The sequence below is a fragment of the Mus caroli genome, unplaced genomic scaffold (genome assembly GCF_978045245.1).
Source record: "Mus caroli unplaced genomic scaffold, Mus_caroli_1 scaffold_17, whole genome shotgun sequence".
Lineage (NCBI taxonomy): Eukaryota > Metazoa > Chordata > Mammalia > Rodentia > Muridae > Mus > Mus caroli.
This window is the reverse complement of record NW_028227272.1, coordinates 55731802-55747730: the sequence shown is the minus strand read 5'-3', so window position 1 is coordinate 55747730 and position 15929 is coordinate 55731802. Positions and strand designations below refer to the sequence as shown.

The window sequence follows — 15929 nt, the reverse complement described above, 5'->3', positions numbered from 1 at the left end:
TTGAATCCAAGAACACATCAAAGACATTATCCACTATAATAAAGTGGATATTAGGGATGCAGAGGGGGTTCAATATACAAAAAAATCCATCAACATAATCCACCATATGAACAAACTGAAAGAAAAAAACACACAGTCCTCTCACTTGATGCCCAAAAAGCATTCTGGGGATGTATATAAATGATAGATAGATAGATAGATAGATAGATAGATAGATAGATAGATAGATAGATAGATAGATAGATAAGCTCATTTTAGTGATATAAATCATAATTTTTAATATTTTTATTATTGGAAAATTCTATGCAAAGAATTCTGATCGTATTCACCCTCCCAACTTCGTTCATATCTACCAACTCTACAATCACCTATCTTCCTACCCAACATTGAGTTACTTCTTTTTGTTTTCTGCCAATTGAATCCAGTGTTTTGTTGCCCAACTGTTTTCTGTCGGTGGAGACTAACCTGAAGAGTGGTAGTATGTTCACCTTTTATTATAGAAAGCTGAATCTTTCTATCTTAGCAGCTCTCAAAACCAATAGCACCCAATCTAATGATGGAGTTTTGTGTCCAACTCTTAGTTCTGTGCTGTGATTTTTTTTTTATCCTTGAACTTCTGCAAGTCTTGTGCATTTCATCAAAATTACTGTAAGTTCTTATATACAATTGTGCTCAATTTTTTTCTGGAAAATAATATTTCCTTGAATTCATCCTCTATCTCTCTCTAACATAATCTTTCTGCTCCTTCTTTCAAGAAGTCCCTGTGCCTTGAAGCATGAGGTATGATATGTATATACCATTAGAGCTAAAAACTCCACATTACCTTAACAGTATGTTGACCAATTGGGGGACCTCTTCATTAATTATCTTGTACATATACATTAGGATGCTAAAAGTAGTTTTAGATAGCCATAAAGTTATTTATTTCATATATATTTTAACTTTTCCTTTCACACATTTCTAATTTGTATGTCTGTAGCTTTAGAATAAAAATATTCCTTTTTTCCAAAATGAAAACAAGTAAACAAGTGGCTGATAATAGTGTCATCTTTTTTCTGCCAATTAAACTACCTTCATTTATTGTTTTAGGGTACTTTTGAAATGCCTTCACCAAGTTAGGGTGACTTCAGGCAATACCTGATCCTTGAACTTGAAAGGCCAAGTTCAGTTACTAGGTTGAAGTCAGTGTATTGCCCATTCGTTCTTGCTCTGTGACTCCCTCAAACACTGTGGGCTCAGCATAACCAATTATTGCCATGTCATCATCAACCTCTCTAGACTTGATTGTTATCAAAGTCCTTCAGAATTCAGCATTGTGCATAGTAAGGCTAAGTTAGTTAGTCCAAGAACCTGTGAATACACCTCCACACATGTAAGTTAAAACAGAGATAAATGGAAAAAAGAGCTAAGTAGTGCCGTTCCAAATAGATGAAGATGTGGGCATGAAAAGCAGTGAGCAATTATTACTTTGGCATAAATGCATATATCTGTATAATGTATCAGAAGGACAAGAAAATCATACAAAAGGATACAGAGACAAGAAGCACAGACACGGAAATGAGAATGCAATACAGAATGTAGAAGAGAGCTGCAGAAGACAATAATAGCAAATGTTGATGAATGGATGACATTTCTTGATCCACAAGAGTTTGAAATACTTATTTGATGTATGAAGTTCATCTTAATTTCAAAAAAGTGATTAACTCCAGCTCTGAGTTGAGGGGTAAAAGATACCCGGCGATTTTCAAGAGAGGTTATATACAGTGACTGGAGAAAAAAATAAATATAAAACAGAATAAATGAACTATGCCTCTCTCCCAAAAGCAAAGTATCAAATGGTAGTTATTTTTATAGAAAAATAGACTGCTAGCTTTATCATGAAGATTATACATCTAAATAATTTTACATTTACATGTATATATTTGCATTAGTATCTTAATACATTATACAGATATGTCATTTGTATCAAAATAAATACAAACAAAACATTCTATTAAAGAACAAAAACCACAAATACAATTATTTCACTTTTCCTTTTTAAACAATTTCATACTAGATCCATGTTTAACAGTAGGAACTTAAAAGTTTTAGGTGTATAAATTGCTTCAATTAACTGGCAAGTGTTCCAATGGGAGTCTGTTTTTCTTGGGATGTGCTACATTGTATGCACATGTCTATGTATCCTAATCTTTTCTGATTCAGAAAAGATAGGTGACAAAATCTTAATTATTGCTTTTTCTTAATGTGTCACAAATACCCCACTGGAACTCCAAAGAATAAATAAAACTTCATAGTGGAAAATATTGAAAATGTCCTTGCATACTAGTCTCAAAAAAGAAATTATACTTAAAATAGCCATCATGTCTGTGTAGGTTTGGTTGGTTCTAACTTTAACTGGTTAGCTATGGAAATTTGCCTAAATTAATGATATTCAATATTTCAATAGAACTGAGTGTCCTCACTGGAGACTTTATATAGCCCATGGAGATGAGGAATTGGATAAGTTCTGTAACAGCAAATTATTTTTCTTTCTGTGCAAACAAAGCACAAAGTAAACCATAAACAGTACATAAGGATTTCTGTAAACTGCTTGGGAAGATGACAGGAGCATTAGTACTGAGTAACTGATTTGGGATAGATATATTGTTGCAGGAAGGAGTAGAATGTATCCTTCAAGGAGAACCACCAATTACAATTTTCTATATACACTAATATCACCATAATTCTGAACTTTTCTAAGATCTAAGTAACTAGACTCCCCATTTTCACTTATCTGTTTTCTGTGGGAATACATGTAGAATGTTCTGTTGTAAATATGTAAGCCTGAAAATGGTGAAAGAAAGAAAGAAAGAAAGAAAGAAAGAAAGAAAGAAAGAAAGAAAGAAAGAGAGAGAGAGAGAGAGAGAGAGAGAGGAGGAGGAGGGAGGGAGGGAGGGAGGGAGAGAGAGAGAGAGAGAGGGAGGGAGGGAGGGAGGGAGGGAGAGAGGGAGGGAGGGAGGGAGGGAGGGAGGGAGGGAGGAAGGAAGGAAGGAAGGAAGGAAGGAAGGAAGGAAGGAAGGAAGGAAGGAAGGAAGGAAGGAAGAAAGAAAGAAAGAAAGAAAGAAAGACTGAGAGGTTTTTTAAAAATTTAAGCCATGGAGGCTGTGAATATGTTGCATCAAGTGACATGAGCAAATAAAAATTGTAGATGTTTTTACGGAGGTTTATCAACTGAACTGAAGTTTGGGTAATTATCCACATGCACTCAATATAGTACACTAAAGACAGGAGACGATATTAAATTAATATACAACAATACAATATTAGAATGATGTTAGCTGGCAATCTTTGAAGACTAAAGCAAACCATAAGCCATAGAGTGCCAAATTCTGAAGCTAGGAAAGTGAAGGAAATGACTTCTCCCCTACAGCCTCCACCAGGAATGATCTTGTCAATGCCTTGATTTTTGCACTAGGACACATTTTCAAACTCTACATTCCAGAAATGTGATATCATGGATTTCTGCTGTTTACGGTGTACAGGTTTGTGATAATTTGTTTTAGCAGCAATAGGAAACTAATACATCCACCAAATATTTCTCCTTAGTTGAGAAGAAAATACTTATATATTATATGTTGCAAACCCCCTGAAATCAAATCGTCTTCAAATCCAGGAATTTTTCTCCAGCCTGGATGGCTTTCACAAACATTGGTAGCTTACTCTACATTAAAGAATTTTCATAACTTTTCTCCCTCTACCTAACATGGTCTTCCCCAACCTTCCATGAATGGTCTTATATACTTATATTTTTCAACACCTACTTTAATAGGGTACTTAAATGTTTTAACCTGACTTCTAGCCCACAACCCTCCAGAGGTAGTGGAAAGGAAAGGTTAATAGAGGAAAAGAGGATGGGACTTGTTTAAAAATAGTTCTTTGGAGTGAATCCAATCTGTATTGTCAGGATATCAGCAATTCAATTCACACAAATCAACAGCAGTAGCTTGTCCCACAGGCAAACACCATTTATGAATCAGCAACTGGTGTTCAATACAGAAGAAACCGAGTTAATGTAAACCAGAACAAATCCACAGAAGCATCAACATGCTGCCAGCACACTGCCACAAGTCCTTTAGTGCATTTCTTTCTTAAAGTCAAACAAATGATGATCAGGGTGTCATCCATTACTTGTTGGGTTATATTCATGCCCTTTCCAAACATCGTGTGATCTCTCAAGATTTCACTCTTGCCACATCCACTCCAGTGAAGTCTGTAAGACAAGCCCAAAAGCTTGGCCACAGTCCTGAGGCATAAAGTTTCACAGAAACTTGTCTCCTGGGAAGTTTCTGGCATCCCATAAACAGATGTGTTTCAGATTCATCCTTGGAATAGTTGGTGAATGGTTCTGTGTGCTTTCTTTCAGTATTGTTTTATTATGGGTGCCTCCAAGGAATGATTTGTCAAATACTTAAGTTAGATTGAACTTTGCTTCCTGGCCTTCACCAATGTCCTAGGCAGCCCTTGAGCCAACCCTGGGCTTGGAATTTTGTAAGAATGTTACTCATTTAGACGAAATGCCTCCAATGTTGATAGTTAGAAACTGGGCATTGCAGTTTGCTGGACAGGAGCTAGAAATCTCAGAGCTAGTTCAAAATAGTAAACTTAGAATTCTCATTACAGACATGAATGGCAGCCTACATTACATAATAGTAGAAAGAAGGTGGGTTGTGGTTTAAGGAGGAACTAGAGTATTGTATTCTTCATGAAAAGGTTAGTGGAACAGATCTTCCCTGGTGCATGTTTTTCACTAGGCCTAGAGGAATAGCATAATTAGGTATTTACTAATTAACAATAGTTTAACAATAGACTAGTATTGCACCTAGTATTCACCTGGCTCCTGTGAATAGCTGACTTTAGATATGGCTGATCCTATCTCAGTTGTAAACACTGCCTGGTTCCTGTTAACTTTTATGTAATGCATTTTCTCTGTTTTGTGTAAAGAGCTTATGCATCTCGATGAACCTTGGCTGATGTATCACCTAGCTTCCTTGTTTTTCTTCTGTATTATAAGTCTGATGCTCACATTGAGAAATTACATTCAGATCAACTCTCCCTTGTGTTCACATCTGTTTGTCACCGACTCCTCGCCCACCTGAGTATGGGAACCCTGATTCTCCCACAGGTTGAGGAACTGACTAAGTCCAGTCCGCAGCACACTCTAGCAAAACATCATGTACCCCTTTCCCAAGCAGCTTCTATACAAACACCATGTATGTGTTCCCAGCAAAGCATCCTCCCACTTTTTTGTTTCAGCAAAAACATCCTCTTGTAAGACAGTTTCCAGAAAAACACATCTGACACAACTGAATCTCCAAAGAAATAAGAAATTTCCACCTCAGGTTTCTTGAAAGTCACACCTCGGCTTTGCTACCCAACTTTTCTCATAGACTTTTTGCATTCACCTCTTCTAAAATAAGTCTTACTTATTCTTTCAGTATACCTCTTACCAATTTTATTGTTTTCTTCATTTTTCATAGTTATCTCTAATACGTTCTATCTCCTGTAACAGAATGTGAGCTCTATGAGAATAGAATGTATAATCATGATAGTATATAATAAATACTATAAAGAAATTATTACATAATTGCATGACTAAACAGTAAAATACATGGTGCTTGATTTTTAGTTCTGAATATGAATACTATTCACATTTTTTAAGTTGGCATTTTAATCAAAGAGGCATCATACAAAATCAAATTACAGAAACCAGTATACTTCCTATGTACCGATAATAAAAATGCAAAGATTGAGACAATGGAAAACCTCTTATCCTCAATAGCCTTAAAAAAATAATAAATGAATAAAATATCTAGGAATAAACACAATGAAGGAAGACAAAGACTTCTAAAATTAAAATCTTAAATGTGTGAAGGCACTAGAAGATGGAAAGACCTCCCATGTTTATGGATGGGTAGAACTAATATTGTGAAAATGATCATACTACCAAAGGTAATTCACAAATTTGTAATGCCAATTAAAATCCCTATGGCATTCTTTGTACAAAAAAATTCTGCACTTCATATGGAAACACAAAAGACCACAGATAACCAAACAATTCTAAGCAAATGTGACAATTCTGGAGGTATTAGTGTACTACATTTCAAGCTATATTATCAATATATAATAATCACATGGTTGAGGCACAAAAACATCAAGTATCCACTACTCTTATTTGCACTGTGGCCATAAGATGAGTAATTTGTTCTCCTATACACTGCTGCTGTGATGTGCTGCCTTACCATAGGCCTGAATCAAAACTGTCAACTAGTCATGAACTGAAACCTCCCAACTATGAGCCAAAATATACTTTTACACTTAAATGTGACTACTCATGAAATTTCTAATAATGGTCACCAGCTCACTACTATGGTAATTAACAACAACAGAAAGGTGAAAAATTTAGATTGGAGATCACCAAGGAATCAACACTAAATGTTGGGGAGAAAAAGCCTGGTTTAGAAGAAAAAGGTTTTCAAGATGCTTCTGATTTTGCATCCAAATTCACAATTACTTTAGTTAGTAATAAAAAATACTAAAGATATTATAACTTTAGAGAAGATTCTGAAATTGCATTTTGACATTTAAAAGTAATAAGAAAGGTCCAACCTATTTATAACAGACATTCTCCCTTCAGAAACAACAATCCTAACTCAGTTAAAACTTTCACTGGGAAATTTTTGCTGACCAACTAGGAATTTTTCTTACTCACTTGCTATTTTTAAAATTGAAATGGTAGCTAGCATAAGCTTATTTTCTTTCTGAGTCTTCTAAATTGGTTTTAAAATAAGTGTGTGTGATATCTGCTTTGTCTCAAAGGATATAAGTAATTACTCCAATTTAGTTTGCATACAAAGTTTAGTAGATTGGGTCTCTCAGGCTATGCTCTGATGTCCATGCCAAGTAAATCTCTTTAGAATTACTTTGAATATTTGAATAATTCTCTACCAATAGCATATATACATAGTCTCCTAAGTGAACAGAAATTTATTGCTGGACCCTCCTTAAGCCACATCAGGCAAATAGCCAGCATCTATACTATTCTCATTAGAGAAACCAGGTGAGAAAGGATTTTAAATATACTTTTATAGAAATATTAGCTCCTTGAAACATTCTTTAGGTTAGAGTTGTCTTTTCTTGAACGTAGAATTGCTCAATTTTAAGTTATTAAAGCTACCTTTCCCATACATCTTTTGTCTAAATACTAGGTAAATGATCACCATCCATTTCTCAATTCAAGAAAAACCCACATTTAACAAAATAAAGGTCTCTGTTATACTACTATGCAAGTACATTTGTAATGTTTTGAGAATATTTTCAAATAATAATATCATGGTACTTCCAACTTTTACATGGCATTTAATTTTTCTGTTTGAGGCATTCCCTATGTGTATTAGAAAATTTGTATAGAAGATAAGTAATTTGATATTGGACTTTTTAAATTATCAGTAAACTTGAGAAAGCTTTCTACCTTATCTTACAATTCTTACACAAGTGCTAATATAAATTTTATTTGTATCAATTTGGAAGTTGGAGAAAATCATTAAGCTGGCACAAAATGTATTTAGTAGAAACATTATGTGAATTACTTATATGCATAAAAGTGGAATTGTTTTAGATTGCAAGCATAAGTGATGTTATAAATACGCTGGAAGTCCTAAAACTGTCCTTATTCCCCACTCCTCCCTTTCACCTCTCTCTGTGTATCTGTCTTTCTGTGCTGTCTTTCTGTCTCTTGCTACTCTTTGTGTCTCACTGCTCCCTCTCACCTCTGTGTGTGTCTGCCCGTCTGTCTCTGTGTGTGTTGTCTTTCTGTCTCTTGCTACTCTGTGTCTCAATCTATCTCTTGCTTTTATCTCTGTGCATACCAATACTCAGAAGAAAATACTTTGCAGACAGACTGTTGCCTACAGCATTTTATTTTTAGTGTAAACGTCAACAAGATTATAAATAAAAAAATATGTAAGAGAAATTCCTGAGCACATATAAATAATAATTGTTTTGAAGTAGATTTTGTATAATGTAATTTATCACTGTAGCCTGTGTAACTGTGTAGTTCACAGTGTTAAGTGCGTTTATTTTGTGCAACTGTGACCATTACTCATCTGCAGTATTCTTTTTTTTTTTTGAGTCTTATTTCAGAATTTTATTACAAAATTGTGGGTTCAGGTTGAAACAGAAACTGAGCAGACTTCATCAAATGTAGAGAACTGTCAGAAAATATTAAGCCTTGTTTCAAACTATAGGACATTTGGAGGAAAGCCTTTTCTTTTAAAAACCCCAACCAAATTTCTTTACCAATACCCTGAAGTTCCTGATACCTTTTTACCTTTTTGAATTCCATATTAAGTCACTACGAAGAAAGATTTGCAGATTATTCATAAGATCAATTCATAGCTTAAGGAGGGTTGGTTATATCTGTTACAAATATTAACTAGCTGAAATTCTATTCTAAAAATTTCTATGGAGGCCACAACTTTTGTAAACAAGGAAAAAAGAATGGAAAAAACTAAATATAGAACTAATCATGTATGCATCTGCTCTCTCTCTTTCCTCTGTTTCCATGCTATATGTAGCCTCTCACTGTATGTATCTTCTCACTGTATATAGCCTCTCACTGTTTGTATCCTCTCGCTGTATGTATCCTCTCACTGTATGTAGCCTCTTGCTGTATGTAGCCTCCATCTGCAGTATTCTGTCTTCTCAAACAGAAAATGGATGCCCATTAAACAATATATCTCTGTTCCCAGTTCCCTCAAATCATCCCTCTCCGTCTGAATTCCTCTACTGTAGGTACGCTACCTAAATAGAATTATGGAATGTGTCCATTGTGTCTGCTTTCCATCATTCATCAAATTTTGCCTATGTTGTAATATCAATATTCCTATTCCTTTATAAGAATAACTAATATTCCATTTTATGTATATACATATTCTATCCATTCATCCATCCATGCACATCAAAATTCTTGCCACCTTTTGGATACTGCCCAAATGATAGTAATGCTATTATTATTGTAACAATGATAGTCTTCTAAACAATATCCTTAGCTATTACAAATACATTGTTGAATTTGTTTGGAACAATGATATTAGTTATACTATAAAATTATAAAGTAATTTCCTGGGACATATTTTGTCCTATAAATAAATAAACAAACAAACAAATAAATACAATCTATGTGAATCCAATAAAAAGTTTTTCTTGTAAATCTGATAGAATAATGTATAATAAACAGGGGTTAAGGGAATAACTTAGGCAAGGAATTAAACTTTGGTGATGAAGCCACTTGCCTAGCACATACAATACAATGGGTTCCATCTCTAGCCCTGCAAAGAAACAATAATTATGCTACAAGTTGGACATGAGTCCAGCTGACTTGCAAAAGTGTTATCCAAGATGCATCTCCTCCTTTGAACCAATGAGAGCTCAAAGGTGTTTGGGGCACATAATAAAATAGTACTTTATTCACATGCACACACCCTTTTTTTTTTTTTCCAGAGAATCAGGAATGCTTGAAGGAAACCACACAATGAAACATGAGTTTATCCTCACAGGATTTACAAACCACCCCGAAATGAAGGGCCTTCTGTTTGCAATATTCTTTTTCATCTATCTGATTACCATGATAGGGAATATAGGCCTGATGATTCTGATTTGCAAAGAACGTTCTCTTCACAGCCCAATGTACATCTTTCTGGGCAACCTGGCTTTTATAGATTCTTGTTGTGCCTGTGTTATTACCCCTAAAATGTTGGAGAACTTTTTCTCCGAGAACAGAATAATCTCTCTGTATGAATGTATGGCACAGTTTTATTTTCTGTCCACTATTGAAACTGCAGACTGCTTTATTCTGTCAGCAATGGCCTATGACCGCTATGTGGCCATATGCAATCCACTGCAGTACCACACCATGATGTCCAGGAAGCTCTGCCTTCAGATGATCACGGGAGCCTTCATAGTCGGAAGCCTGCATTCTATGGTTCATGTGGGGCTATTATTTAGACTAGCATTCTGTGGGTCTAATCAAATCAACCACTTTTATTGTGATATTCTTCCTTTGTACAGACTCTCCTGTGTTGACCCCTATGTCAATGAGCTTGTATTGCTTGTCTTTTCAGCCCCAATCCAAGTTTTCACAATAGGTAGTGTCCTCATATCTTACCTTTTCATTGTTTATACAATTTTCCAAATGAAATCCAAAGAGGGAAGGGTCAAAGCCTTCTCCACTTGTGCATCCCACTTTCTGTCTGTTTCACTATTCTATGGATCTCTTTTCTTTATATACATTAGACCAAATTTGCTAGAAGAAGGTGATAAGGACATGCCAGCTGCTATTTTGTTTACGATAGTAGTTCCCTTACTAAACCCATTTATTTATAGCTTGAGAAATAAAGAAGTAAAGAATGTCTTGCAGAAAATTCTGCAGAAAAACAAATAATCTCAAGATATTTTAAACAAACATCTGTTATCGTGTAAAAACTCAATTCACCAGAAACTTCACATGAAATTACACAGGGAAATGCTTGTAAAGTTTATGCATAAATGTTAAAGTCTATAATGCTTTCTTAAGCAGAAGTGTGCCAGGGGGAAATATAGGTAAGAGTAAATTGGGATGTATCTTAAGAGAAAATAGGAAAAAGTGAAAGGAAACTTTAAGATTCACATATCCAAATAGTCTTCTGCCTGGCTGATGGCCTCTGTCAATGTTGGGGATGGTAAACATCCAAAAGACAACAAGAACACTTGTAGTTAAAACATAAACTACCATCATATAAGCATTTATAATCAATTCATTTCAGTAGCTTAGAGCATGAACACTTGGGTAGGCTAATGTAAATTAGAACCTGTGAAATGTCACCAGAGTAAGGTACTCAAAAGCAGGAACAACAAAATTGTGGAAAGTGAAGATTGAGAAACTCTTCTAAGAGCATATGTTGAGTACTACTCTGTTGAAGATGGAATAAGGGTAGAAATGGATGCATGCCACCAAAGTGAATATTATATGTGTATATCCAAGTTGCTTGCAGAATAAATAGCTAATTAAAATGCTAATTTTAAGAGAGGTGGGCCTTAAAATGTCTTCTATTCTCATGTATATGTACATAGTTTCAATAAAACAAAATGCTAGACAACTAAAGAAGCCGTGTTGTCAAGTAATTAAGTCAACACTTTCTGTAACACTTCATGAGAGATGAGGAGGGGGGTGAAACAGTGGAAATAGCACTTTATGGCTATTGTATGCACAAACAAAGAAAGTACTGGGGTAATGAGATGTGAATAGGGATTATCTTTTAAAAATCCTTTTCTGTAAAAATAGGAAATTATAGAATAGAAGTAGAATCTAATGAGACTAATGTGTCATCATATAATAACGACTTTCTGATTATCACAACACACATTTGTTGAGATCCTGCCCTGTGGAATGTGGAAGTGATTAAACACATCAACCAATCTTGTTAACAGAACAACTGCCACTAGTTTTGTTACTAGCACTGTATCATAGATGACACATATCACCTAACACAAAGTTCTTCTACCTGCTCTCTTGATGCTCTGAGATCACAGTTAATTGCTCAGAAACAGTTGCCACAGTATAACAGTCAATACACCCAGCCACCAACGGTGAAATATAGTGGGAAAACAAATAAGAACATTTCTAATAACCTAAACTCATGCATTAAAAAAAAGTCATCTGTGTCTCTAAAGCTCTATGAAAATGAATGTAGTATATTATGATTATACTCATATATTTTATAATTTCCTTGGTCATTTGAAATCAAACACATCAATTTAGGATGTTTCTAATGTCTATCTGAGCAATTCATGTCCTACTTGTTTCCATAATCTATAACAAAGCTACGGTGATCAAAATAAAATATGCTGGCATAAAAATAGACACAAAAATAACAAACTCATAGAGCAGTATCCATAAATAAATCCATGCACTAGTGAGCAATTTATTTTGGATAAAGGTGCCAATAACTACAATAAGAATACACTAGTCTTTCAGCAAACAGTATAGGAACCACTGGATATCCATATGAATTCAGTTTAAATTGGATCATCATCTCATACCATGTTTAAAAAACAAATACAAATGAGTTACCTAGTTAGATGTAAATCCTAAAATCTGGCAGAGAAAAGAGAGAGAAAGCACAATGGAATCACTTTAAATAATGATTTTCTTATGATGCCAAAAGCATAGATGATAAGGATTCTTAAAATTGCATTAAATTAAAAGGCTTGGAAATAAAAATCTAGTTTACTGTGAAAAGGAACATAAGCAACTCAATAGTTATAAAATGAATGTCTTGTTATATACCTGCCCATGGACCTGTATAAAGACAGCTCCAAGGGAAGGATGGGAGTGTCCAGTAAGTGTATTAGTGATGCTTTGATCAACATACATCAACCAGGGAAGGGGAAAAAAGACAGAAAGGACTTAAGATGTATCACAGGCCAGAATGACTTCATCAAAAGAAAAGAGAAAGTAACCTGGAAAGAATGTAGGGGAAAGAGCGTTTAATATTGACAAAAATGTAAATTAATATAGCCATTTAAGAAATTAGTGTGGAGGACACCAAAACTAAAAAACAGAGTAACGGATTCCTGGGAACACAAAGGCCACTCCAGTCATCCAAGCCTGCCAGAGAAGCATGTAGGTCAGGGAAGCAGGAAAACGAGCGCCAGTTCTTCACTCTCTCTCCTCTCCCTAAATGTAATCCCCCAGTCTCAACACTGGCTCTGTAGTAGATGACCTCTTGTGTCCTCTATTTACTCTTTAGCTCCACTGCTAGAGGACTAGATAGATCTTTGTGGAACACCCTGCTTTCCTCCCTCCTGGTGGTGCTCTTACCCTGTAAGCCCCAATCTAACACATTTCCATTCCTAAACTGCTAATACCAAGAAACACATTTTATCCAGAATTCCCAGTGACCACTACAAGTATCCCAGAAAAACAAACAAACAAATGAACAAAAACAGCAATAAAAAACAACCTAAGGGAAATCTGCAAATGAAAAGTTTAGGAACTCAAAAGAAACCATATCTCTAGGTACAAAAATCATCTGAATACACAGTGCCCAAAACCGGCCCCTAACAAGAAAGAATCTCAGGCATTGAGGAAAAATAGAAAGGAGGACACCTCAGTCAAAGAAAATACTAAATCTTAAAAAACACTGACACAAGGGTGTGAGTACTGCGTTCTGATGCCCCTCAACAGAGGAATGGATACAGAAAATGTGGTACATTTACACAATGGAGTACTACTCAGCTATTAAAAAGAATGAATTTATGAAATTCCTAGGCAAATGGATGGACCTGGAGGGCATCATCCTGAGTGAGGTAACACAATCACAAAGGAACTCACACAATATGTACTCACTGATAAGTGGATATTAGCCCAAAACTTAGGATACCCAAGATACATAATACAATCTGCTAAACACATGAAACTCAAGAAGAATGAAGACCAAAGTGGGGTCACTGTACCCCTTCTTAGAATTGGGAACAAAACATCCATGGAAGGAGTTACAGAAACAAAGCTTGGAGCTGTGACGAAAGGATGGACCATCTAGAGACTGCCATACCCAGGGATCCATCCCATAATCAGCTTCCAAACGCTGACACCATTGCATACACTAGCAAGATTTTGCTGAAAGGACCCAGATATAGCTGTCTCTTGTGAGACTATGCCGGGGCCTAGCAAACACAGAAGTAGATGCTCACAGTCAGCTAGTGGATGGATCACAGGGCTCCCAATGGAGGAGCTGGAGAAAGTATCCAAGGAGCTAAAGGGCCTGCAACCCTATAGGTGGTACAACATTATGAACTAACCAGTACCCCGGAGCTCTTGACTCTAGCTGCATATGTATCAAAAGATGGCCTAGTCGGCCATCACTGGAAAGAGAGGCCCATTGGACACACAAACTTTATATGCCCCAGTACAGGTGAACGCCAGGGCCAAAAAAAAAAAAAAAAGAAAAGAAAAAAATGGGAATGGGTGGGTAGGGAAATGGGGGAGAGGGGGGAGGGTATGGGGGACTTTTGGGATAGCATTGGAAATGTAATTGAGGAAATACGTAATAAAATATATATATAAAAAAAACTGACACAAAACATTGAGGTACAACACACAGCCACCACATTCTCCTAAGAACCAGAGAGGGCAACAGAAACCACAGGACATAATACCTACCTGTTTGGTTTCAGACTCAGGACAAGGGACTAAGGTATATATTTCACATACCAAAGCAGACCTGTCCTCCAGGTTCTCAGGCCCTACCTGATATACCCTGCCTCCCAAGCCTGAATTTTTCAACACAGGGGTTTGTGCTGCCCTTTCCCCAGAGGCTCTTCCCTATATAATCCAGACATTTTGGTCCCTGACCCCCTCCTTGTCCTCCTCCTCCTCTTACTCCCCCTCCTCCTCCCCCTTTCCCTTCCCCATCCCCTTCTCTATTCCCTTCTCCTCCTCTTCCTTTTCACCCTCCTCCTCCTCATCCTCCTCCTCCTTATGATCCTCCTCATTCTCCTCTTAAGATAAGGTTCCCAATAAATCTGTGATTAATATAATCTAATCTGGCTTGAATTGACTCATTTCAACAGCATAAAATAATTGATTACCACCCACATAGAAAAGACTGCATATTGTAAGGGTCTGAATATTGCTGAAGGAAGACCCCAGACTCAGTATGCAAAGACAAAGTGCATTTATTCCTCAGAAACAACCAGCATGCAGGGGTTCTTATAGGCTCTTATAGAGCCTGCACACAGGCCTTCTTATAGGGAACTAGGGGAACTCTCTAAGAGGATTATGTAAGATAAAAGTTAATTAGTGGATGCTAGGGGGTCACAGGATGTCAGTAGTCTGAATTCCTATGTCATGAATGTTTAACCATAGGTTGTGATAGGGCTACCCAGCACAGCTGGCCCATTCTGAGATATTTCCCCATTTTGGTGGTTATCCCCAGGCTGTTCATTGGAAGGGATTTTTATGACCTTGTTTCTGGATTTTATTGTCTATCCCTGGAGCTGTTGCCTTATGGCCTTCTTTTTGAAATCAGGCTTGGTCCTTAAATGGAAACAAATGGGGTTTATGTCATTCCTTCACTATCATTACCTAGAATTACAATCTTCTGAAACACAGATGGCTAGATCAATTACAGCCAGAACAATATGTCTCTGCTAGAAACCAGCAATCCTACCTCAGCAGACTTTGAGTATTGCAATACAGCTGAACCATAAGAAAAATACCTTAAAATAGCCATTGCGAATATGGTAGATATCCATAAAGAGGAAATGAATGAATCCCTTAAAGAAATTTATGAAAGCATAAACAAACACTGGAAGGAAATGAATAAAACTGTTCAAAATCTGAAATTGAAATAAAAGCAATATGGAAAACACAAACTGATGAAAATCTGGAAATGAAAATTTTAGGAATTTGAACAGCAACCTCAGGAAAACGCTAATAGAATATAGGAGAAGGAAGAGATAATCTTAGGCATTAAAAACATAGTAGAAGAAATGGATACTTCAGCCAACTAAAATGTTAAATCTAAAAAACTCTTGGCACAAAAATACAGGAAATCTGGAACACTGTGAAAATATCAAATCTAAGAATAATAGGAAGAGAGGGAGAAGAAACCCAGGTGAAAGGCACAGAAAAAAAAAATTAAACAAGATCATAGAAGAAAAAAATTCTTTTTTCTTTTTGAGACAGGGTTTCTCTGTATAACCCTGACTGTCCTGTACACCAGGCTGGCCCCAAACTCAAGAAATCTGCCTGCCTCTGCCTCCCAAGGGCTGGGATTAAAGGCATACACCGCCACAGCCCGGTTGAAGAAAAACTTTTCAACAAGAAGAAGATACATATCAATACACAAGAA

At 36.1% G+C, this 15929-nt stretch overlaps 1 pseudogene across 1 annotated transcript; it reads left to right on the top strand.

The window, feature by feature from the left end:
* Positions 1–7041: 7041 nt before the first annotated feature.
* On the top strand, positions 7042–10515 carry LOC110311872 (olfactory receptor 5K1-like; annotated as a pseudogene). Its single transcript, XR_015045688.1, has 2 exons — positions 7042–7096; positions 9538–10515. The product of XR_015045688.1 is annotated as an olfactory receptor 5K1-like (transcript).
* The last annotated feature ends 5414 nt before the right edge of the window (positions 10516–15929 follow it).